The sequence below is a fragment of the Mus musculus genome, chromosome 3 (genome assembly GCF_000001635.26).
Source record: "Mus musculus strain C57BL/6J chromosome 3, GRCm38.p6 C57BL/6J".
In the NCBI taxonomy this organism is placed as follows: Eukaryota; Metazoa; Chordata; class Mammalia; order Rodentia; family Muridae; genus Mus; species Mus musculus.
In genome coordinates, this window is record NC_000069.6 from 121235657 (window position 1) to 121262266 (window position 26610).

Genomic DNA, 26610 nt, shown 5'->3' on the forward strand with positions numbered 1-26610 from the left:
ATAGATAAATTACCTGTTTCTCTTTGACTCAGTTTTCTCATCTATAAATTGAAAGAGTTGGTCGGATAATGTCTAAGAATCATTTAAGCCAAAGTCATAGACCATTGCCTGCAATAACAAACACAAAATAAATTACAAAGTTAAAAATTGATTGTACTGTGAGACACAACACTGAATACAAAGGTTAAACTTTAGGAAGTAAGTGATGTAAAAGGAACCATCCAGGCTGAAAAATAGCTCAGCAGATAAAAGACCTTGCGACCCTGCAGGGAACTAGAATTTAGATCCCAGCACCCACAGCGAGTGACTTACAACCTTCTGTAAGTCAGAAGGGAATCCATTTCAGGCCCATGGTATCCAACACCCTTTTCTGACCTCTATGGGGACTGCACTCATGTCTGCACAATGATACGCATACACACAATTAACTATTAAATAAACCTGCAGGGCAGTGGTAGCTCATGCCTTAAGGCAGAGACAGGTGGCTATATGTGGCTTTGAGCCAGTCTGGTCTATAGAGCGAGTTCCAGAACAGCCAGGGCTAACAGAGAAACTTTGCCTCAAAAATAAATAAATAGAGATAGATAGATAGATAGATAGATAGATAGATAGATAGATAGATAGATAGATAGATAATAGATCTTTAACTATCTGTGGCTTTGAGCCAGTCTGGTCTATAGAGCGAGTTCCAGAACAGCCAGGGCTAACAGAGAAACTTTGCCTCAAAAATAAGTAAATAAATAAATAAATAAATAATAGATCTTTACAAAACAAAAGCCATATTACTGTAACTATAAGTTTGTGATAATGTTAATATTTTTCCTTAGACCAAAAACACTCCACAGCTTTTTATCTCATTTTTAAAACTGTATTATTTACTTTAAAAAATAAAATAAAGCAAAGGCGCGTTGGAACAGTTAATGGAAAGAGCAGTAATGCCCACATACATGTATACACATACATGTACACACATACATGTACACACATACATGTACACACATACATGTACACACACACTCAAAGTATGCTTTTTATATTGTTGAGCTGAACTTTTATTTGGCTCCTAAAAAAGTCTTAGGGCCAGGCATGGTAGCAGATGCTTTTTATCCCAGCAGGTGGGAAGCAGATATCAATGATTTGAGGCTAACCTGGTCTACAAAGTGAGCTGGAAGATAGAACAACAGAGAGACCCTGTCTCAAAAAGAGAAAGAAAAAAAAAATCTTAAGTATGTTCAGACCAAAAAGAGCCAAAGCGTTTGCTCATATCCAGCAGCCGAGCGTCTCTGAGAGGCCGGTCAGGTGAGAGGGAGGGAAATGAATCAACACACGTGTTCAAGCTCCCGATGTGAAGAAAGGAAGTCACCTCCTGAAGCCAACTCACCAGAGAGAACAACAGGTCATTGCCTAAGCGGTAGCATTGAGCCCACTTCATCCCCTGCCAACCAGGACATCATCTGAATCAGTCTCCCACAGTGTTCCTTCAGAATATAGACAGCACTATGTCTATAGTGAGTTCTCGTCTCCCTCCCTCCCCTTCCTGGCTCTCTGCCCCCACCCCTTGGTGTAAGCTTGGTAAAATTATTGATGTTGCCATTTTTCTCTGTACGACTCCACTAACTTTATTGCATACTTACTTTTTATATTTCTTTTAGTTCAATGTGTGTACTGGACATTAAAAAATCAATTTGTGGCCTTTTAGTCTAGGTTTACCATTAATCACATAATACAGGAAAGTAGGCTTGGTACATCAACTAAATGTGTTATGACAGAACTATGTGCCACCTTTCCTAGAGGTAAAACAAGTGCAAACCTGGAAGCCAGGAGATAACTAGCTAGAGAGAATGGAGTCTACACCCAACAGTGAGCATGGTTTGCCTGAAGGCTTGGGATGCTCGCCACTGGCCCTGGGCACGGGCTGCTGGCACTTTTGTTAAAATTCAGTGTATACACAGGCATTTCTTGACTGCTTCCTAAAAGTTGTCATAAAACTTATTGCACATTACCAAGTTTGTGAATTACTAACTAACTAATACCCTAAAGAAACCACTAGCAATTCACCATTAAGAAATGCATTTCGGGGCCAGGAGTGGTAGTGCATGCTTTTACTCCCAGCAGTTGTGCCACTAGGGAGGCAGAGACAAGTCGATTGCTGTGAATTCACACAGACAGACAGACAGACAGACAGACAGACACGGCCAGCCTGGTCTACGGGGGAAAAATGTCTAAAAAGAAAAAAGAAGGGGGCTGGTGAGATGGCTCAGTGGTTAAGAGCACCGACTGCTCTTCCAAAGGTCCTGAGTTCAAATCCCAGCAACCACATGGTGGCTCACAACCATCTTTAATGAGATCTGACTCCTTCTTCTGGAGTAGTCTGAAGACAGCAACAGTGTACTTACATATAATAATAAATAAATAAATCTTAAAAAAAAGAAAAAAGAAGAAAAAGTTAAAAAAAAAAAAAGAAAAGAAAAAATAAAGACAGTATCATATGGGCCCAAAAGGTGACTCAGTAAGTAAAAGGCACTTGTCACCAAACCTGACACCCGAGTTCCAACCCCAGGATCCACGGGTGGATCCAGGACATCAATTCCTGCAAATCGTCCTCTAACCTCCACATGTATGTCTTAACACATATACAAGGACACACATACACACATCACACACATAACACATACACACACCTACATATACATGCACACATCATGCAAACACACATACATTAAATAGATACAGATTTTTTTAAAAAAAATTTTTAAATATATATATTACTTCCCCCGAGTCCTAGTTTTCATGAATGAATTGTTATGGTGGACAAATATTTTATTTTTTTTTTTTAAAGATTTCTTGCCGGGTGTGGTGGCACACGCCTTTAATCCCAGCACTCGGGAGGCAGAGGCAGGTAGATTTCTGAGTTCAAGGCCAGCCTGATCTACAAAGTGAGTTCCAGGACAGCCAGGGCTATACAGAGAAACCCTGTCTCGGGGGGAAAAAAATGTGTATTAGTGTTTTGCCTGCACGTATGCATGTATGTAAACCCAGTGCACAGCTGGTGCAGGCAGAGGCCAGAAGAGGGAATCACATTCACTGGAACTAGAGTTACAGATGGTGCGAGTCTAATCTAAGCACATGGGTGCTTAGATTCGAACCCAGGTCCTCTGAAAGGATGGTAAGTGCTTTTAACTGCTGAGTCATCTCTCCAACCCCCAATACTTTATACTTTCAACAGATTTACTGTCTGTTTTCTTGGGGTATATATGATGAGAGGATTTCTCTGCCAAGGGAGGGGGCTCCATTTATAACTAAACAAAGAATACCATATATTCGAGCTGTGGCTTCTACTAAGGGCTCAACAGACAGAAGCTAATTAAATTGCTCTATCTCAGATCTGCTTCTGAATAAGCAGCTGCTTGCTTAATTGGTCATGTCAAATAAAGACCTCATCTGGAGATTACTTAAATGTCCTCCAGAAAGCTAAGGCCTCTTGGTAGCAGCAGTTGCCCATGCCCGTCCACTTCAGGTGCCAATCAGAAGATGGAAGGGTAACAATGGACAGAGAAAATGACGTCTAATATTAGCCTAGACAGAGGGCCTTTACGGACTTGGCAATCACTAAGCACTGGAAATCACAGTGAGAGTGGAGAAGCATTAAGCCTCATTCATGTTCCTCTACGTGTGGCCAGCAGCTGGCAGGAGGCGAGGAAGCTGGCCTAGTGGGAGTTGGCCTAGAAAAGAGCGGCTGAAACAGACGGGGAAAGTGTACGAGACTGTTGAGAAATGAAGTCTACCATACAATCAATCAGCTGTCTTGATCCACAAGAATTGTAGACACTAGAGGAACTTCCATTATCTGCTGAGTACAATTCTGCTTGCTTGTCCTTTCCCCGAGAGATGGTCTTAGGTCACAAACGAGCTTAGCCCTCTCTTTCCCCTCACTAGAGATCCCTTCTCCTGTAGGAGGACACCCATTCTCATCTCTGGATGCATGGTCCTGGAAATGGCAAAAAGCCGTTCACATCGTCACCTCAGAACTGTCAATACAGCCAACATTTGTCACTGTCAGCTGTATACCAGGCTTTGTGTGTGTGTGTGTGTGTGTGTGTGTGTGTGTGTGTGTGTGTGTATGTGTGTGTGTATGTGTGTGTGTGTGTGTGTGTGTGTGTGTGTGTGTGTGTGTGTGTGTGTGTGTGTAGAGCGCTAAATGGGAGAAGCCACCTTGTGAGCCAGCAGGAAGGCAAGGATTCAGGGTGTACCATGATGTTCCTTCCTCACTAGCAAAGAATACCCAGCAGACGTACTGGTGAGGAGCTATCTAGTGGTAGCCAATGACTTGAATCAGAGGGTAATGAGGGAAGAAAACATTCTCTTTGGGTGCAGAGGTCGGAGTCATTCCTCAGGAGCCGTCTTCTCTGTTTTCTTCTTGAGACATAATGTCTCATTGGTCTGGACCTAGCTCAAAATAAGCTACACTAGAGAGTCAGTGAGCCTCCATCCATCTGCCTGACTCTTACCTTCCTAGAACTGACATTCTTTTCTTTAAACATGGTTCTGAGAATCAAACTTAGGTCCTTATGTTTGTCTGGTTAGCACTTTATTGAAATACCAACTAGATGCTTTGAGGCAGAAGAAGCTCAAACAACTCAGTTCCCCTGAGAGTGTTTAGAACCAACTCCTCACCCACTAGCACAGCCCAGACCCTCATTTCCCCCCACTCATTATTCCCTTGTAAGTACAGGGATTTCTGGGGGAATGTATTTGAATCACTCAGACATGCAAGTAAGAAACACTGCCTCGATGTGTAGTGTAGGGGCCCGGGATAGGGCTGTGTGTGTGTCTTTAAGAGCAACAGGGCAGAAAGAAGCTGAGAACAATGCCCCACTCATGCTTAGCATTCCTTCTCCATCCTAGCAAGCTCCCTTCCCCATTTTCCACATTTATTTCAATACACAGGGCAGCCAATCTCCAGTTGTCCCCCTCTTCTGATAGAAACGATTCTCATTTCACCTAGAGGGCTACCAGGCAAACTCTTAGCTTGGCAATGTTTGCTGCCTCGTTGTATGGAGCCTCCTCTCTGCATACTAGACTCTGCCTGGCTCTGCATCCTCACGCCTAACACAGCTCTGGTTATGTGCAGCTCTGGTACTCACCCCGCTCCCCCATCCCCGCAGTGTACCAGTGCACCAGGGCTGGATGGTCCCCTACAGGATCACACAGGTCCCACAGCTCTGTGTCCCAAGATGAGCTGAGCCTAAAGCAGCCCTTCCTCCAAGCCAAGCCTTCACAACCCAGTGAACAGCACTATCTCACTTTCCTCTTCCCATCCCCCAACCTACATCAGCTCAGCCATCACTGATGCCCTCCCGTGTCACCCCCACAAAGTGGCAGCTCTTAAAAGACTGGAGGATGTCAAATAAAAGGCAAACTTGAGTCCTGCAAAGTTCCAAACATTTCTCGTGATGGATTTGTGACTGAAAAAAATGTGACTGGCTAGCAAAACTTGGCGAATCCTAAGCTAGTTAATGGGTCATACAAAGAACTGGATCTCTCTCCTGGCTGATACATTTGACTACAAATCACAAAGGAAAAAAAAAAATTCTGACAGGGTAAACTTAAGAAACACACACATTGAGACAGAGAGAGATAGAGACAGAGAGACAGACAGACACAGAGAGTGCCCTAACGGTGTAACAGTGAGAGATAACCATATAATAAATAAATCATGCACAAGGAAACGAACCTCAAACTCACTTAAAATCAGGCTAGGAAAAGTATACCTTTCTGTCAAAAGTATGAGTACCCGTTTACCCAGAATTAATCACATATTAAAGAACTGTTAAGTCTGTCTAACTAACGCAGTGGGCTTAGAAATAAATTACACCATGAAGAGCTGATGGACTCTGCAAGGAGATTTCTTAAAAAGGACTCAATAGGCTAGAGGTCTCGCCTGACATGAGCGAAGAAGTCCTGGTTTCTAACCTAGCACCATATAAACCAGGGGTGGTGACGGATGCCTGTGACCCCAGAACATTTGGTATCACTTTAGTCTCAGCTACTTAACTTGCCTTAACTGAACCTTGGTTCCCCCAACAGCAAACCCAACGAGGCTCTCACGGGAAGATCAGTCTGCTCCTTAGGGTGCTAAGAACAACACTGAGCATAAGGGTCCCAATCAGTAGCTTCTCCTTCCACCATCGCCCACCAGCCTACAGGGAGGGAAATCCAGGGCCCTGGGGCTGCTTCAGCCGAAAGAGATGAGGGGCCCTACCAAGCATACCTGGCCCCTAACTCATCCCCGTTTTCACCAGCCAATGCTAAAACTGTTGAGGGTTTATGGCCTTCCGCACGTATAGTTCACTCTCTGTTTCACGCTATGGTTCAGAATATGAGCTCTGGCATCCTGCTCCAGATGCCACACCGGATGCCGTCACATTGTCCCCACCATTATGAACTGCGACCCTCTGGAACAATAAAGCTGAAATTAATTCTTTCTACTATAAGTTGCCTTGGGCACGGTGTTCCATCACAACACAAATAGTGATTAAAATTGCCATAATCGTACAACAGAAGAGACTGAAATTGGTGAGCGTGGAATGAGAGAAAGACCCAAGTAGTCCCCTCTACCCTGCCCGGCCCCAGCACCACGCTGCCCTGGCTGACTACTCTTCTCAGGTTTCACAGCAGAATTTCCAAACCTTCAGCCATCCACTCCCATTACAACAATTAACCCCAGCCTCCTACACAAAAATAAAAACCAGACAATCTTCAGCATCCTGCTGCCAAGCACAGAAGACACTTGCATCATCGACCTTATCTGGCCATCTATCTGAAGCCTGCCTCTTTCACCAGAGCACTTGGGAGCCATCCTTTTGAACCTCCTTGGGAATCTGATACTGATTTTGCTCCTCTTCAATGGACCACCTTAGCTTTTCTCTCTCTCTTTTTCTTTAATTACATTTTAATTTATTTTATTTGGTGTGTTCATATGCATGTGGCACAGGAGTAGAGATCAGAGGACAATTTGCAGACAAATCGTTTCTCTCCTCCCACCCTGTGGAAATCTGATAGGTCTGAGGGCTTGGTAGCAAGTGCCTTTATCTACCAAGCTGTCTTGCTGGCCCCTAAATCAGCTCAAATCCCCAGTAAAAACAAATGCCAACAGACCCACAGCCCCTTCATGAAGTCTGTGATGGTTAATAGTCAACCCAACGGGGTCTAGAATCACTTAGGCGCTAAATCTCAGGACATATCTGAGGGAACTTATAGCCAGGGTTAATTAAGGTGAATTTGTGCAAGATAGTCTTCAATGGGTGGAGTTCTTGCCCTCCAGGTACCTCTCCTATGGTCTAGCGGCAGAATAGGCAGTGTCTTTAATCGTGCCCATCTCTAACACATTATCTTTGCCTGCCTGGTCTGCAGCTTCAAACTCCCTCCTCTCTATACTGCAGGGCACACTTCCCCTTTTCTCTACTTCCTGACTACAGTGCAGTGTAACCAGCTGCTTTGTGGTCATGGTGGATTATACTCTCAAGCTGTGGGCCAGAATACACTCTTCTCTGCAGTTGCTTTGGCTGGGTATTTTGACAGAGCAGGGAGATGTGTAATCGCTACAACTGCGGTGCCTTTTCTCACAACTACATCTCTTGTTTCCACTTTTCTCACAATTGCATTCTCTTGCTCTATCCACTGTTTGGATAAGCAAATAGATCCAGACAATGCTGGCAATGCATCAACCTCCAGCACTCTGTGAGTTCGAAGTCAGCCCTGTCTACAGAGTCAGTTCCAGGACAACCAGGACATACAGAGAAACCCTGTCTCAAAAAAATAAAATAAAATAAAACAAACAAACAAAAAACAAAACAACAATAAGCTCTAGAAAGGCGTGTCCATTCTTCTGTCCATAAACACCTATCATCATTTACCGTGTCACTTTTCACCACTCCATTCTTATCCTTGCTGTTCTCTCTGCAGCACTAAGCCATTTCTAGTGGCCAGCTCAGCACTGCCTCCTGCAAGCACTCCTGACCTCCCAGCAACAGACTTTCTGACTGCTCCTCCTTTAAACTCTGTGCTTCTCTGCTCAACCATTAAATAAGAGAATCCTCTAAGCCACTCAGCCTCCTTCCGTCTAACTTGCCTCCTAGGTGAATCCACAAATACAGCTACCTGTAGCTTTAGCCACCATTTAGATGGAAAAAAACTAAAATCTAAAATCTCCATTCCCCAGAGCTCCTGAGGTCTAAGGTAGCTAGCTGCATAGGGGTCTTGAGGCCATCTCAAACCGGCTCAGGCCTGACCTCTAAAGATCATCTCATTGTCACGGCCTTCTACTACGCTATCATATCCTGTCTACTTAAAGTCCTATAGATTTCGCTCCTTAAATAGCTTTCAGAAGATCTATTTTCCTCTAGCTATCTCATCACTTTCCTGGCCAACCCCACACTCACTCCTTACTGTGAAGGACTGAAGGGCTCAGGGGACTCTTTTGTGAGATCATCTCCAATCATGGCACCTCCAAGCCCATCCTCCCAGTCCTCATTTGCAATGCTCCCCTAAGGAAGGCTTTGCCTCATCTCCAGGCTCACCTGGCCCTTCCCCCCACGTGCTGCATCTAGCTATATAGCCTTGCTGTGTAATTAAAGGTGCAGGGTTCCTTCCTCCCTCCACAAGGCCTTCGTACATCCTATTCTCTCACTCCCAACCTAACTCCAGCCTCACTTTCTCATATCTAAGGTATGTTCTCCCATAAACACATGTGTTCAAAGCCTACTAGCAAAAGAATGCTCACAGGCATTCATATTCTACCTGCTCACTTTATTGTTTGATATTTTTAATTACTCTTTGAGAATTTCATGCTCATATACATATCTCTCTCATAGTCACCTCTTCTCCCACCCAGACCTATTCCTAGATCTTCCCATCTATAGACATCCCATTCCTAACTTCAGGGTTTGTTTACCCACGGGGTGAATTGTACAGCCCACATACTGATCAACCCAACAAAGTCCTACCAAAACCCACAACCCTGAAGAACTCTTTCCTCTCAGGGGCTGCTCTCCTATCCGTGCTGGAAGACTTTCCTATTGTGATAAGTGATCTCTATACTTCAAGAACATCATCATTTCCCTTCTGAGTTCTAAGTTGACAATGTAGCTTCTACCGCACCCAAAAGCAGAGTGCCAATATAGATGAGTTAATACTACAACAATCTTCTGCCATCTTTAATTCCCTCCATTCAATATATGACCTGCATTCCCAAAATTCAGGGTTTGTTTTGTTTTGTTTTTCGAGACAGGGTTTCTCTATATAGCCCTGGCTGCCCTGGAACTCACTTTGTAGACCAGGCTGGTCTCAAATTCAGAAATCTGCCTGCCTCTGCCTCCCGAGTGCTGGGATTAAAGGTGTGTGCCACCATGCCCAGCATTCCCAAGTTTCATGTACACATATAACAATCTGCACTATGTTTTCAAAGTCTGATAACTGCAGTTATTAACATTCTTCTCATGGGCCTAACATATAGGACTTAAACCCAGACACTATTGCATATGCCAGCAAGACTTTGCTGAAGGGAACCTGTTAAAGCTGTCTCGTATGAGGCTATGCCAGTGCCTGGCAAATACAGAAATGGATGCTCATAGTCATCATCTATTGGATGGAACACAGAGCCCCCAGTGGAGGAGCTAGAGAAAGTACCCAAGGAGCTGAAGGGGTCTGCAACCCTATAGGTGAAACAACAATATGAACTAACCAGTGCCCCCGGAGCTCGTGTCTCTAGCTGCATATGTAGCAGAAGATGGCCTAGTCGGCCATCATTGGAAAGAGAGGCCCCTTGGTATTGCAAACTTTATGTGCCCCAGTACAGGGGAATGCCAGGGCCAAGAAGTGGGAGTGGGTGGGTAGGGGAGCAGGGCGGAGGGAGGGTATAGGGAACTTTCAGGATAGCATTTGAAATGTATATAAAGAAAATAGCTAATAAATAAATAAAAATACACAATTAAAAAAACATATAGGACTTAAATCTCTTCCATGAAAACTGTAAGTCATGAATAAGTAAATGAACAGTAATGAGCTACTTAGCAAGCCCAAGAAACAAACTAAAAACCTATTAAAATCTGAGTAGGGGCTAGATTCATCACAAGATCTGTCTAAATGCTGACACAAAGTCCACAACTGGTCACAGGTTTTAAAATGTCTACGTGAAGAATAACCAACACTTTCAACTTTTCATTCATGTAGAACTGGCAAACAACTAGGCAAATGTACACAAACATGTCAGCTAAGTACAGTGACAGTTTTGGTTTTATTTTTAACTTTTATGTGGTACTTGGGATTGAACATATCCCAAAATATTCGTATTTTGGGGCCTCATCTATGCAAAACAACCTATCTACCACCGAGCTATACCTCCAACTCTCTTCTTTTTTTAAAGGACAGAATCTTAAGTTGCTTATGTTGGCCTTGAACTCATTCTGTATGTGCTGGCTTCAGCCTCCCAAGTACCTAGGAATATTTATGTGTACCACCAGCCCTACCTTGTTTTATCATTTTATGTTTAGTAGGTGTTTTGACAGTAAGTAGTCTGTATATCACATGCATGCCTGGTACCTAAGGAAGCCATGAGAGGGTTCAAATCCCCTAGAAAGGGTTTGCTAAGAACAGTTGTGAGCCAGCATGTAGGTGCTAGGAATCCAACCTGGGTCTTTTGGTAGAGCAGCAAGTGTTCTTAACAGCTAAGGGGCTTCTCCGACTCCCTGTTTTATTACTGTTAAATTATGCCTTGACCGTTAGATGAAAATTCATCAGGTATGTCTATGTTTTCTCTTCTGAGCAAAGTTTAAGAACCATCAGCATCCCTGCTAAAGTCTTCTGCAGGGCCTACAATCAACAGGCAAGCCATACAGATACACAGATCCTCTAACAGCCGCCTGCTCTGTGTGTGTGTGTGTGTGTGTGTGTGTGTGTGTGTGTGTGTGTGTGTGTGTACGTACACGCATGCATACATTCAAAGAATGGAGCACAGGACCTTGCACATACTGAGTGACCATTAAGCTACACCCTGGGCCTTTTTTTTTCCTAAGGCAGAATCTCACTAAATAGGCCTGGTCACTATGTAGACATCTGCCAAAGTGTGTATCACCAAACCTAGCAATGGCACTTTTTAACCAGAAGTAACTGAAGAGAAAAATGCCCAACAAGGAAAAGCTGAGAAACCCTAAGTTGACTCACTTATCTGAAACATGTGATCTCACTTAAGGTTTAACAAGGAAACCTCATTACTGCTGAAAAAACTCTCATCCCTGCAGATTCAAACACTACACATTTGCCCTCCATTCCCCCAGCCAGTAACTGACCTGCCCAGCAGGAGTGAAGGCATTCTAAAGAGACACGCGCTCTGCTCTTTGGCTCAGACTGCTGATATTAGTATTTCCTTGTCTGCTGAAAGAAAATGGAGGACAGGGGCTGGTGAGATGGCTCAGTGGGTAAGAGCACCCGACTGCTCTTCCGAAGGTCCAGAGTTCGAATCCCAGCAACCACATGGTGGCTCACAACCATCCGTAACAAGATCTGACTCCCTCTTCTGGTGTGTCTGAATACAGCTACAGTGTACTTACATATAATAATAAAATAAATAAAATTAAAAAAAAAAAAAAAAAAAAAGAAAATGGAGGACAACCTGGGGATGTCCAGAGGAGGAACCAGCCTCCAGGAGAAAGAGTTACAACTTGTCAGATGAGAAAAATGTCCTGCTTCGACAATGCTGGGCAGGAGACCACACCTGTGCCCTTCTCTGGCTACTTAAGCACCACTCTCACATCAGGACCTCCTGGAGATGGACCAGGGAAGTCACTGCATCTCTTCCTCCCCCCTCTCAGTGTGGTCACTTTGTTCTGCCTGCCACCATGACTGTGGCTCCTTTAGTTGGCTCATTGAGGATAGGGAAGCAAACCTGGCATGCTGGAGCACAGACTGCCACCCCCTGAGTCTGGTAACAATCTTCCAACCTTTCTGTCCCCATCGGCGTGTAACAGAATTTAAGTTAAAGAAAGATTCTTCAATTCTGCCTGCCACAGACCCTGGCAACTGGCAGTTGTGTTAGTAATAACAAAACATAGCATGCCCTCACGATTCTATGTAAGTTGGGCACAGGAGGCCAGGACAGGAGGGAAGCTAAATCTAGTCCCTAATGGAAGCTCTGTCACAGCTCTAGGTGGCCCCACCCTATCCACAGGTCAGAGAGAACTCTTGACAATTCCTAACTCTACTGAAAATCTCTTTAATCAAAGATGTTTACCTTATCTGACATAATCCAGTCTCTTTGTTGCTATCTTAAAGACCTTCTAGGATTCTTCCTGCCATCTCTGCTCAGGGCAGTTTCTGTGGCCATCTCTGTTGTATTTATTTACTCATTTGCTGGGAGGGTGTGAAAGGGACTTAGAAACAAACTATCAACTCAAGGCAAAGCCTGAATTCCTTGCCACCCTCCTGCCTCTGCCACCCAAGTGCTAAAATTTCAAGGATGAGCCACCACACCCAACTTGAGGTCTCCCTGTAGTTTATTATAATAGGAAAAGCTTTCTGATAAAGATTTTCTCCAAGAGCGAGTCCCTGCCCAAGTTGTCTGCCATGGCGAGTGTGGGGTTCCACCATGTCCTTAGCTTCTCCTCAAGAAGCCCTGCTCCCTCACCAGGTTTCCTTTCCATTTCAAGGGTTATTAATTGGGATTTTTAAAAAAAACAGTTCTTATTACTTTCTTTGACTGCATCAAAACACTTTATATGCTTTAGTTTGGGGTGTTCTGTCATTGTTGGGGTCTTTCCTGCTGGGCAAACACTCCTTAGGAGATCTCCAGCCTTCTTTGTACTTTGTTTTGAGACAGGCTCTAAGCTACCCGATGGCCTTGAACTTTCCATCTCCTGGCCTTCCCAAGCATGTTCCAGCTTTTATCTTTTTTGTTTGTTTGTTTTGGTTTTTTTGTGTTTTGTTTTGTTTTTTCAAGACAGGGTTTCTCTGTATAGCCCTGGCTGTCCTGGAACTCACTTTGTAGACCAGGCTGGCCTCGAACTCAGAAATCTGCCTGCCTCTGCCTCTCAAGTGCTGGGAGCAAAGGTGTGCACCACCACCACCCAGCCCAGCTTTTATCTTTTTTTTTTTTAAAGATTTATTTATTTATTATATGTAAGTACACTGTAGCTGTCTTCGGACACTCCAGAAGAGGGCATCAGATCTTGTTATAGATGGTTGTGAGCCACCATGTGGTTGCTGTGATTTGAACTCCAGACCTTCGGAAGAGCAGTCAGGTGCTCTTACCCACTGAGCCATCTCACCAGCCCCCAGCTTTTATCTTAATGATAAATGAAATCTAACGTTCCTGTGTCGCACAACACCCTTATCTTCTGGCATATTTGGTGTGTTCTTCCTGCTTCATTCTTTGCAGCTGGCCCTTATGCCCAGTCTTTGCAGGAATGCCCAATGAGAACTGTGGTCCCCACCAGTTAAGGACCTCCTCACTGGCTCCCCCTACCCCATGCTCCAGCCCACTGAGTTCTACCCCCAGGAAATCCAGTTGGGTTTCTAGGGCCCAGAGGCTCAGAGTCCACGTGGGATTTACAGCAGAGAAGTGGTTTCCTCTCACCTCACCCTACTTAGAACTTTTCTTTTTATAAGGAAGCTTTTGTTCTTCTAAACATCTGAGTTCTGACTACAGCTGCTGTTTTTTTTTTCTTTTTCTTTTTTCCTACTTGAATTTATTCATACTTTCTTTTTAAAATAAAATAAATAAATGAATAAATAAAATGGAAGAGGTTAGGGGTGGCCAGGGAAATAACTCAAACACTGAACAGGAAGCAAGACTCCAAAACTGAGTCTCCTTGTAACCTCAGCCTCAGTCCTCACACACACACACACACAGACACACACATACACACAGACACACACACACACACACACACACACACACACACCGGTTTTCTTTTCAACAAGACAGTCAGATCAGCACAGCAGCAGAGGTACCTCAGGTCGGCCGGCACTCAGAAGGTGAACACTGGGAAAGTCTAAAAACAGGAGCTGAGAAGAAGGGGGAGGGATGAAGGAGAGCCTAGGCTTTGGAGGGCAGAGTCCGGCCACAGGAGACTAGACTAGAGTCAAGCTCAACAGGGTCTTCGTTCCCCGCTGATTCCGCCAAGCCCGTTCCCTTGGCTGTGGTTTCGCTGGATAGTAGGTAGGGACAGTGGGAATCTTGTTCATCCATTCATGCGCGTCACTAATTAGATGACGAGGCATTTGGCTACCTTAAGAGAGTCATAGTTACTCCCGCCATTTACCTGCACTTCATTGAATTTCTTTACTTTGACTTTCAGAGCACTGGGCAGAAATCAAGCCAGGATGGGGGCTCCTCTCCTGACTACTGCGGCCCACACTCCCTGGACCCCAGAACACCCCATGGTTTACTCAGAAGTCCACTCCCCTACTCCTGAAGCCTCACAGGCCCAACTCCAAGTCCTCCAGTGCCTCTGCAGACAGCTCCGCTGGGCCAGCTTCTCCAGCTGGTCTCTGCTGGGCTGGCTGACCTCCCCGGCCAGGATGCCTTGCTGCAGCTCCTCCACCCGTCGCAGCTTCTTCCTTAGTTCCGGATCTTCTTGGCTTTCTCTGCGGTGGCAACAGAGTTGGATGGATCAGAGGCAGCTAGAGGTGTGGCCTGGGGGCCCTGGAGAGCGTAGGGCGCCTGGGCTGTCTCCCAGAGACACCTCATCAAGAGTCCTGCTCAAGGCCTCTGTGTCTTTCTCTTGCTGCTGCCTCCCTCCTCTTCTCCTTCTGCTTCAGGTTGCATTTGGCTGTCTTGGAGAGGCCTGCTTCACCACCTTCAGGTCTGGATGGGACCGGTGTGGTGGCCTCAGGGCTCAGCCCTGGGGGAAGTTCTGGTTTACTCTTGAAAAACTTCACATACTTGTTTTCATAGACTGGGACCTCCTCTTGGGGCACGTATCCTTCTTTGACCCTCCGCTGCTTGCACCAAGTCCCATCAGGTCTCTGTGTTGAGACAATGTATTTGCCTGTCCCGGTGGCTTCAGGAGTGCTGGGGGTTTCCATGATGGAGTTGGACGCAGCCCTGGGGATTCAGCAGTAACGTCTTGGCCTACTGCTCCGTAGTGTATCCTCCCAGGTCCCAGCTGCTGAATTTTGGATAAACCAGAACACCCCGGGTTGGGGGTGGGTCACAGTAATTGGGAAATCACACTACTAACTACAGTTTCTGGCACAAATCAAAAGTACAGGTTTAAAGGCTGGTACCGTTTGAAAGCTAGTCTTTAATAAAATTAATTTCCAATGCAATACTAGCCTTGGGAGTCTGCGCTGTAAGGGCCCTGCGGCTGAGGGACCAGGTGGCAAAGCATCGGCTGGGAAGGCTGGAGGCCAGGAAGGCTTCCTTCCCAGCTTCTGATATGCTTATTTTCAAATCAGTGCCCTTCCTTTCCCAGAGAGAGATCCCAGCAGGAGCTGTTTGGCTTAGAACATCTTCTGGCCTTCTGCCAACACCATGAAATCAAGGAAAAACTGGACAACACACAATTTTTCCCGAATAATTTCTCCTCTATTTTAAGGGAGGAGAGGGGAGAGACAGAACGGGAGACCTGCCAAGCTTCCCAGGAAGTCAAAACGTACAGGGTAGGCGATTCTTCTCACCTCGCAACCAGGAAAGAGTCCACTGGCCACGGGCACGTCCTTGGCCTGCTGAGGAGTGGCTGAGGCAAGGCTCGACCTCCCACCTTCTGCTTTCCTTCTCCTTCCTGCCCCCTCAGGAGGGTATTACCTCGGGTGAGAGAAGCTGAAGGGTCAACGGATGGGTTTGGAAGACTTATTCCATTTAGCAAGTGAGAACTAGACTGGTTAAAAATAATACATCCTGGGCAGACCAGGCATAGGTGCACACCTTTCACCTTTAAGCCCAGTGTACTTTAATTCCAGGGAGGCAGAGGCAGGTGGATATCTGTGAGTTTGAGGGCAGCCAGAGCTACATAGAGAAACCCTGTCTGAAGAAGAAAAAGAGGGGGAAGAAGGGGAAGAGGAGGAGGAAGAGAAGGAAGAGGAAGAAGAGGAGGATGAAGTAGTTATCCTCTGTAACCTACAAATTCTATACAATAGGCATGCATAAGAATGCCTATATTGGCGATGGTGAGATGGCTCAGCTGGTAAAAGACTGCTCTTCCGAAGGTCCTGAGTTCAAATCCCTGCAACCACATGGTGGCTCACAACCACCTGTAAGGAGATGTGACGCCCTCTTCTGTTTTGTCTGAACAAAGATACAGTGTACTTATTTATAATAATAAATAAATTTTTGGGCCTGAGGGAGCAAAGTTGACCGGAGCAAAGGGACTGACCAGAGCAAGCAAGCAGAGGTCCTAAATTCAATACCCAATAACCACATGAAAGTTCACAACCATCTGTATAGCTACAGTGTACTCATATACATTAAATAAATAAATAAATCTTTTTTAAAAAATGAATGCCTGTATTGCCTTATGTTTGTATGGTTTAAGTGAGATAATACCCTAATGGCCGCCATTACACCTAATGGCCACCATTACAGTATACAATACATGTAGCCATGTATAGTAGCAAACTGTAATGGTCACCAATCACTTTTCAATGTGACATACTACCACTCCCAACCAGATGGAGTCTTCTGTCTCTACCTTCATCACCTGGGCTGGTCTTGCTACCTGCTCATACACAGAATACAGCGCAAGGGAGAGCAAGAGAGTTAAAGAGCAGAGGCAGCTCTCAGGCAACTCTCGATGCCTGCTCCTTCTGCTCCTGCATTACTGTGGGGCCACGAGCCTACAAGGAGGAAACTGAGGCTGGAAATTGCAGTTGGCAGCAGACACTAACAGGCCATCCAGGCTCTTCCAGCCCAGTGACCCTGAAGCGAATGCCAACCACTTCCTGAGTCTGTTCCTGTATTAGTCAGGGTTCTCTAGAGTCACAGAACATATGGAATGTCTCTATATATTAAGGGAATTTGTTGTGATGACTCACAGTCTTAGTCCAACTACCCCAACAATGGTCAGCTGTGGATGGAAAGTCCAAGGATCTAGTAGTTGCTCGGTCCCACGGGGCTGTTTCAGCTGCTCTTCTGTATAAACTAGAATCCTCAAGATGTAGGTTCCAACAGATGTGCTGGCAAGTAAGTACAAGCAGGCGAAGAAGACTGGGTGAATCTTCCTTCTTTCAATGTCCTTATGTAGGTCTCCAGCAGAAGGTGTGGCTCAGATTACAGGTGTGTACCACCTCGCCTGAATCTAGGTCTGGTTTTATCCCAGGCTGACCTTGAATGCAGAGATCTCCTTACCTCAGTGTCCTGGGATTAAAGGCTTGTACAACCTTGCCTGGGCCTAAGCTTTTCATGGCCACTATGCTTCAAGATCTCCATACAAAGATCCAGGTCAGAAACTTGTGTTTCCCAGCCTCAAGATCTGGATCACAGGTGAGTCCTCCAATTCTGGATTGTATTTCATTCCAGATATAGTCAAGTTGACAACCAGGAATAGCCATTACAGTTCCCCTCTAAAGACCTATCTAGACAACCCCCTATATCCCAAGAAATAATATTGTTTTAAGATGTTCAATCAAGAATGATGATCCCTGTGTGGTGGGACATGCTTGTAAACCATGCAAGGTTGAAAAGTGAAGGCAGGAGAATCCAGAATGCAAAGTCATCTTTGACTACACAGGTGCCCAAAGCCAACAGAGGTCATCAGAGAGCCCCCTCTCAAAACAAAGTAAACTAGAGCTTGCCTGGGCATAGTGTCTCATCTCGTGCCTTTAATCCCAGCACTGGGGGATGCAGAAGTCAGCCTGGTCTACATAATTTGTTCCAAGCCAGTCAAGGATACACAGTGAGACCTTGTCAGGAAAGAAAAGAAAAGAAAGAGAAGAGAAGAGAAGAGAAGAGAGAAAAGGCAGTGGTGGCACACGCCTTTAATCCCAGCGCTTGGGAGGCAGAGGCAGGTGGATCTCTGAATTTAAGGCCAGCATGGTCTACAAAGTGAGTTCCAGGACAGCCAGAGCTACACAGAGAAAAACCTGGTTTTGAAAAAACCAAAAAGGGGGGGGGGGGAGAGAAAGAAAAAGAAAAGGAAAGAAAGAAAGAAAAGAAGAGGCATAAAAACAGACACACACACAGGGTGCTCCTTTCCTAAGCAGGAAATATCACACCTAACCTCTCTGTCAGCCCTGAACCATACAATCTGACATTCTGTATCTAACTCCATTAGATCATTCTTTTTCTCCTAGGCCTAAAAGCCCTAAAGCTCACCTATATTTATCATCCAATTTCAGTTTGGTAGTTTAAATAAGAAGATTCTCAAAGCACAGAAATTAACAGCATGAAGAGACCGCCTATAGGCTGGAACACCATTGCTAGCTATACTCTAATAGGGGATTCTAACAGTATATTAATAACTCAAAATCAAACACCAAGAAACCCAGCCTATACATGTGCAAGTGAACCAGACAATTTCTAAAGAAGTACAAGTGGAGGGGCTGGCGAGATGGCTCAGCAAGTAAGAGCACTGACTGCTCTCCCAAAGGTCCTCAGTTCAAATCCCAGCAACCACATGGTGGCTCACAACTACCCGTACTGAGATCTGATGCCCTCTTCTGGTGCATCTGAAGACAGCTACAGTGTACAGTGTATAATAATAAATAAATCTTAAGGCTGGGCAGTGGTGGCGCACGCCTTTAATCCCAGCACTTGGGAGGCAGAGGCAGGCGGATTTCTGAGTTTGAGGCCAGCCTGATTTACAGAGTGAGTTCCAGGACATCCAGGACTACACAGAGAAACCCTGTCTCGAAAAACCAAAAATAAATAAATAAATAAATCTAGAGAAAGAAAGAAAGAAAGAAAGAAAAGAAAAAGAAAAAGAAAAAGAAAAAGAAAAAGAAAAAGAAAAAAAAAAAAAGAAGTTCAAGTGGCCAGTAAATATATGGGGGACATGTTTAGTCGTCAAACAATGAGACTCAATCTCAGCCCAGTCCTAGCAGCTGTCATCAAGAAAGCAAACGAGAGAAGGTAGTGGGTATGTGGGTGGCGTGGGACCTCATGGTTGGTGATGGAAAGAGAATCAATAGGAAGGCTCCCTCAATGCCTAGAAATAGAACTGCCACACGCTCCAGCCAGACTCCTGGGTATAGACCCAAGGGAGTCTAAGCCTGAACACCACAGAGAGAACCTGCACGCCCGTGTTTACAGTAGCACTATTCCCAGGACCCAAGGAGAGTCAACTGAGGTTTCCATCGATGGATGAAGAAACACGAGAGGCACACACACAATGGATTTCTACTCGGCCATGAAAAAGAACAAAACTATACCATCTGCGGGGGAACTGGGTAGGACTAAAACTGTTGCGCAGAAAGACAGATCTTACATGTTTTCTCGTGTGTGGCACCGAGGGTTTTTTGTTTTGTTCTGTTCAATGTATATGACACCAAAGCAGAAGAGGAGAGGACAAGACTACTTGGAGGGAAGGAACTCATTTCCGAAGGGAAACAAAAGACGGTAATACATGGAAAAAATAACAAGTGTTCCGTATTTCGTCAAGCGTGGAATCTACAATTTATACTCCTATAAACACTGGTGGGTTTCCTTTCCATATTCCCATGTATGCAGATAAGCGTACATGGCTCACAACCCCTCCCAGTACCTTCCCTTTCCCTCTGACCACCTACCCCCACCTGGGGCCTAGAAACAGGATGATCTGAGAAGGAGTAATGCTTCTAAAACAAACAAACAAACAAGACAGCCAAGGCCTTTCCATATTCTTAGGTAGCCTTTTCTTCTACCGAAGGACCATTAAAACTACTGGAAGTACGCTGAGTAGTTTCTCATCTGACCTCTTCCTATGAAAACGCCTTCGCCTAACACCAGCTCTAACTATGCCACTAGCCAATAAACTGGATAATTACCAGCCTGACTCAGCATCCAGCGTGGAGCCAGGTAGACAAACACAACGATGTGGATTTTGTTGCTGTTTTGTCTCTTGTTGTTTGAGACAGACTCTACACAGAGCTGGCTGGCTGTCCTGGAACTCCCTACATAGACCAGGCTGACCTTGAACATACCTTGATCTGACCATGAGATTGAAGTCACGTGCCTTTTTTTTTAACCACTTCATAGCCCAGTGAGTTAATATGCAAGTCGGAGCAGATGTCTCATTAACATCACAGTTTAACTAAAAATCTCACAATTGATATCATTAAGCACGGGGAATCATGCAAAATGAACTAAGGGTAGCCCACAGCCTTGATCATGAAGGGCTGTCCAGAAAGCATGTCTTGATGGTGCAGGTCTCTAATGCCAGCTCCCTGAGAGGCCAAAAGGAGGATGACAGGTGACCCCTGCCTGAGCTACAGAGACCTGTTCTAGGGAGCAGTTACTGAGACAAGTATTTGGTAACTACAGAAGCTCAGATCCAGGGGACTTCTGAGTAGCCAAGGTCCCCAGCTTTATAAACTAGGGTCAGGCCAATATACTCAAGCCGTATGCTGTGCACCGCCTTGTAAAAAGACTATCCAGGAAGAAGATCACATTGCTATTTATCTTGACCACATGTCCCTTTAGGTCCTATTAAAGCTATTTCTGGGTTAAGCCCATGAACGTACACTTCACCCTACTGACCTTTTCCTGAGCGCCCCTGGCGAGCACCAAAGAACTTGATCTGAGTGAGATGGCGTCAGAAAGTCAAGCCAGTAGGTTTTACTGTATGAAGCCCAGATGGTTGGTATGTTCACCAAGCCTCTGCAGGGATGGTGTTGCCAATTACAGACTCAGAAGGAATTGTGTTTTTATGTGTGAACGTGTGTGAGGAAGCCAGGAGTCCACGTCCAGCGTCTTTCTCAGTCTCTCTCCCTCTTGTTTTCAAAGACAGCATCACCCACTGAAACTGGGGCTCAGCAACTGGCTAGAGTAGCTGGCCAGAACCACGCCCCTTTCCCACCTCCCAGGACCCTCAGAACCAGCCACAGTTGGGGCTCTCAGGCCAGGATTCTGAACTGTGTTGCTGATTCTTTGGCTACTGGAGTATTACAAAGCAGAGCTTGTAGCAAGAGGAGAACAGGAGTTTACAGTGCACCAGGCAGCCTTACTCACACATCCATTGCTTTTATGTTGTGTTTACCCCAATGTCTAGTTTATGTTGCTATAGTGTATATATCTTTTCAAATTGTCCCAAATCCCTTCTCTGCCCAGCTCCAACGCTGTGACTGAACCCAGGGCTTTGATATATACTAGGCAAGCTTACTATCACTGAGCTACATCCCAATTCATGTATGTATATATGTATGTATGTATGTATGTATGTATGTATGTATGTATGTATGTATCTATCTATCTATCTATCTATCTATCTATCTATCTATCTATCTACCCATGGCAGGATCTCATATAGTCCATACTAGCCTCGTGTAGCAGGGACTGCCCTTGAATCCTAACTATCCTGCTTCATCTTTCCAAAGGCTATCATGATGGATATGTGTCACTACCCCTGGTTTCCTCTTACCCAGTTTTATTTTGAGATGGAGGTCTTAACTAAGTTGCCAAGGTTGGCCTCAAACTTGCAACGCTCTTGCCTCAGACTCCCAAGTACCTAAGATTATATAGTGATGTAGCACACCTGCTTGGGAAAACCCTGATGATCTTGGGCTGTACAAAGGCATTATCAAGCTCTCCAAATCCTCAGTGTCTTAAGGGTTTGTTTCTGAGATGTGAATCTAGGAGTTGCCAGAACCCCGCCTCTGCTTAGGAGATGAGTTCTTCCGCCTCCCACTGGATCTTTATCTTGCCCCACGGCACTCCGGTTTTCTACAAACCATTTTTTTTATTTTTATTTTTTTGGCAATACACAGGTTTTCAAAAGCATGAGAAGTGGGCCTGGAGAGCCGGCTGCGTTGGTAAAGAGCCTGCTGTAGTCATGAGAAGCTGAGTGCATTTGGATCTCGGCCTCCCCTGGCGAGGTGGCTCCCACCTACAGAGATAGAAGGATCCCCAGGGCTTTCTAGCCAACTAGTTCTGTCAAACAGTGAGCGCCAGCTTCAGTGGGTGATGCTGTCTTTAAAACCAGGGTGGAAAGAGCCAGGGAGGCGGGACAAAGCCCATGCCTTTAATCCTAGCTTTCAGAGTCTGTGAGTGCCAGGCCAGCCTGGTCTACAATAGTGAGTTCTGGGACAGCCAAAGCTACATAGTGAGACCCTGTCTTGAAAACAAGCAAATAAACAAGGTGGAGAGCCATTGGTAAAAACATGAATGCGGACTCCTGGTCACGGGCGGGCAGGGGCAGGAGCACGCAAGCACACACATGCACTCACGCACGCATTAACAACCAGCCAGTGGTGGCACAGGCCTTTAATCCCAGCACTTGATAGGCAGGCAGATCTCTGAACTCGAAGCTAGCCTGCTCTACAGAGTGAGTTCCAGGAAGTCAAGGTTACACAGAGAAACCCAGTCTGGGGGAAAGGAAGGTGGGGAGACAGAAAAAGACAGAAAAAGACAAGAAAAGACAAGAAAAGACAAGAAAAGACAAGAAAAGACAAGAAAAGACAAGAAAAGACAAGAAAAGACAAGAAAAGAAAAGAAAAGAAAAGAAAAGAAAAGAAAAGGAAAAAGAAAATAGGCAAATTAGTTATAAAACGTGATGAAATTCTTATAATAATAATAATAATAATAAATCAATTAAAATTCCTTCTTGCTACCATTCCATCAAATAAACACACACCAAGACAGAAGGCATTATCAGTGCTCATTGCAGCACTGGGGGCTCAGCACAGAGCTGTCTCCCCTACGGCGTGCATCCTCAGCCCCCAAAATACATCTTTCAATGGGTTTTAAGTTTGCTTGGAGAGAATGAAATGAAGTGAGCCTGACGGGGATACTTTCTCCTTATGCCCCCAAACTGAAAGTTAAATTAAAGCCGATACAGAAAACTCAACAGCATATATAGCTGTCTCTAGAGCCTGGGATCCAAAACTGAGCTCACAGGAGTAGCTGGGCAGATAACCAAAACTGGAGGATATGAGGTAATACTAATGAAAGCATTGGACAAATGCCAGGCAGATTTTAAAAAGGGAAGGGCTGATGTTAAACACCTAAAAAAAAAATATCACCTGCAGTCAGAAAGGTACATCAGGAGACCAGATGGTTCAAAAGGAGGACCCAACTAGGTCAGATGTCAATGACAAAATCTAACTAAGTTGCAGTAACTAAGCAACAGGCTCGGATACCTGTGTACTTTCTTCGGTAGGCTTTGTTTTACCTAGGGGTGGGGGCCAGACGTTAACTGTTATGAAAAGGGAAACCAAAAGTCCAAAGAATAGTCATTGCCCTTGGCCAACTGCAGGACACAAAGCAGAATTAGCTGCCGACACTGGTTGAGAGACAGACGCTTGAATTTGATCATGGACCATGGAACCGACCTCTGAGGAAGTCTTGATAGCCCAGCCGTGTTATAAAAGAGAATGAGAATAGTGTTCCAATTCTTGGTGAGGCAGGCAGCCAACTTCTTCCTGAGCACAACCAGGAAGCGGGGCTTAGGAACAACGCACCCCCTGAGCTTAGCTCAGAACTTCTCCAAGGCAGGAAGTGTGCGCCTGCCTCCTCATCCTTCCCACATCTGAGCGCCCCTGCGCTCCCCGAGGCGAGGCGAGGCGAGGCGGCCCACAGAAGTGGACATGACCTAAATCCATCAGCTATTTTGTTCTGGCCCATTTGTTTCCTCACAAACTCTACAAAGAAGGAGCTACTGCTCCAAAGAGATCTGCTTTGAAATCCAAACGCAACTTCCTTTCCACACTTCGTCCTCCTCACCCTTCAGAAGCAATCTGCTTGACTTTGCAGTGAACAGACAAGTGGGAAGTCTCTGTCTGCATCTGCCCCATCCAGCTGCCGTTTGGCTCTATGAGTCTCATACCTTCACAGACCAGACAGGTCCCACACTTCCTTCTGTCCGCAGACATCCAGCTAGGGCTCAGCCATCCCCTCCGGTATCACTAGGCCACCCTACCCTACCCTACTTGGTTTTCCACCGATTAAACAAACGGTGGACTAGCGGTCAGGAGTTTTTTTAAAACAAAACAAAACTAGAAACAGAACAAGAATAACAACTTATTTTAGATGCTCATATACTTATTTGTGTTCTGGGTCTCAAAGTAAAACTGAACTTTCTGGTGTCCTGGCCCAGTAATGCCTGAAGCACTGTTTCTGTCAGGTCTAGGACATTGGTCCATTATTCAACAGCTCCTTTCTGCGTGTGGTTTAAGCCCTGGGTGGATGGGCAGCTATCTTCAAGGGCTACTTTCAAGATTGCTGATCAGTTACACGGTACTACCAGCTCCTGGGGCACCCACAGGATTACCTCTTCCTAAATACATCCATGTTACCTCAGCAAAGAAACCTCTTTTCTAGTGCTGCCTTATCTTGGCTTCTGGGACCTGCTGGGATCTCCAAGGCCTTCGAAGGAACAGCAGGTCTCAGAGCAGCAGGGCTCCATCTCTCAGCGAGCCACCTTTCATGCTTAAGGGAAAACGCTGCCAAAGTGCTTTGGGCTCCTTTACGAAATTACATCACTGTCCTGATGGGATGTGTTCCTAACAAATATTACGTGTCACGTGAATACAGCTGTCCTTAACATCCAGTTCAAGTGTGTGTGCCATCCCAAGGAATGATGGGAAGTCCACCTCCCATACCGCTCTCTTTCCCCCACCCCCTCACAGGGCACTTGGGAGTAGGGAGAGTACCAGGAAACCGTCTACACTCAGTGGGATCCCTAAACTGCTCAAGGACGATGGCACCGGCTAGCCAACATAACTCACGTTAACTTTACCTTCCACTCAGGCCCCCTTGGACATATGGCCACTAATCTCATTAGTTCACTATCTTCCTTAAAAGGAAAACTGTAGAAAAAAACAAACAAACAACAACAACAACTTTTCTGTATCTTAGTGTAGTGTAGACTGCTCAGCTAAGCCCTGACAGCAAAGATCAACTGAATCTTTAATCTGTAAGACAGAATATTAACTTGGAAGCAGGGTGGAGGGAGATTTGAGGTCTGATGGGTTTATGAACTAAACTGCGTGGTGTCCTGTAATAAATGGGGCTTTGAGAGGACACAGGTGTGCCAGGCCTCCTTTGGAGCACCAAGGGAAGTGGAAGGAACAGGTCTGATGACTGTAATATAGCTGCCCTTGATGGTGAGGGACAATAAATTCTCAAAGAGTGACAGAGCAACCTCAGACTCTTCCACTTCCTCTCTGTACCTCAGCCCCTTCCCTGCCTCCCTTCAGAAACCCAGGCTCCATTGCTCCATTGGTGATGTTAGTCTGGGAAGGTAGCCATCCCTTCCTGCAGGGCACTTTTCTGCCTTCCCACTCCTTTGCAGGGAGTATCCTTACCCAGTTTAGCACAGTTTAGCTTCTCAGAGCTCGGTGGTCACCTCACAGGGCCTCTCTTGATAGTCCAGTGGAATCTCTCCAACAGAGATTTCAGCAAACATGCAAGGCCTGGCCAACTCTAGCATCCTTACTCTGTAGGTCTATTTAGAAAACTCTTAGCAAACGTCCATCTTCTCTGGTGATTGACGTTTCAAGCCTCTGACAACTGTCACCCCTAGCGCTTCCAAGTGAACAGAGAGGACTTTAGTGGCAAGAGCCATAATTTTTTCTTTTCCCCCAAGTGATGAAGGCTTTTACTGGAAGGAGCAGAAGCACAAAGCTAGTGATAATGACTAAGCAACTGGGGCAAAGACATCCAGCCCAGACAGATAAAACTCCTGAAAGATGGCACCGCAGAGAAGCGCTGGACAGAGGCAGTGTGGTGAGAGGAGTTGCAGGGATCCAAAGAGAATAAATTCTCTGGATCATCACATGGCACAGGGGAGGGGAGCCTCCACAACTAGTCTCAAGTTTTTCTGACATCACCGGTACACACATCTTATTTCGTTTCATCCATACAACTTAAGGAAAATAGAAACAAAGAGAAAAGATCTTTAACCTGATGGAACATGGGCAGTGGGATTCCTGAATATATTGACTTAAGAAACTACTTATAAACGTTAATTTCACCTTAAAACATCCCCATCCTAGATCCATTTTTAATTTTTCAATTATCTGACTATGTAAAGGTTTTACTAAATAAAATTACAGACATGAGTATTAAACACATTAATTCCCACCATCCACACAAACTCTCCCACATTGCCTCCAAACTGGTATCTGAGTTAATTTAAACATCAAAGATTACTTTTTAATATTTTGCAGTTTTACATACACATGTACAGTGGCTCGAAAATGCTTACAAATAAAAACAAAAACACAGGCCAGCAAGTGTCCGTTAAATGAACTTAACTTAAAACCACTTTCACAGAGGCTGCCCTACCATCTTGGAAAGGTGGGAAAATAAGATAGTGGCATTAGAGGCCCCATTTCCTACCAAGGTAAACGAAGGCACTTAGTTTAACCAACTTGCCAGGAGGTTACAGAGGCTGGAAAGAGAAACCAATTCTCCCTCCACTAGACTTAAGCACTCAGGTGGCTAAAAATGGGACCCACTTGAGAGTCGTGGGGGGTAAAAAT

At 45.2% G+C, this 26610-nt stretch overlaps 1 protein-coding gene and 1 pseudogene across 9 annotated transcripts in view; both read right to left on the minus strand.

Annotated features, from left to right (window-relative positions):
* Positions 1-26610, minus strand: part of Tlcd4 (TLC domain containing 4) — an 81101-nt gene that overhangs the window by 33649 nt on the left and 20842 nt on the right. For 5 of the 9 annotated variants that reach the window (XM_006502478.2, XM_006502480.4, NM_178936.4 and 2 more), the window contains exon 2: positions 14-108. The gene's annotated coding sequence lies outside the window, so the exon portion shown is untranslated. Of the gene's footprint in view, positions 1-13; positions 109-11345; positions 11431-26610 lie in introns of all 9 variants that reach the window. The other 4 variants (XM_011240340.1, XM_030252956.1, XM_011240339.2 and 1 more) reach the window with 2 other exon arrangements.
* On the minus strand, positions 14373-15113 carry Gm9353 (predicted gene 9353; annotated as a pseudogene).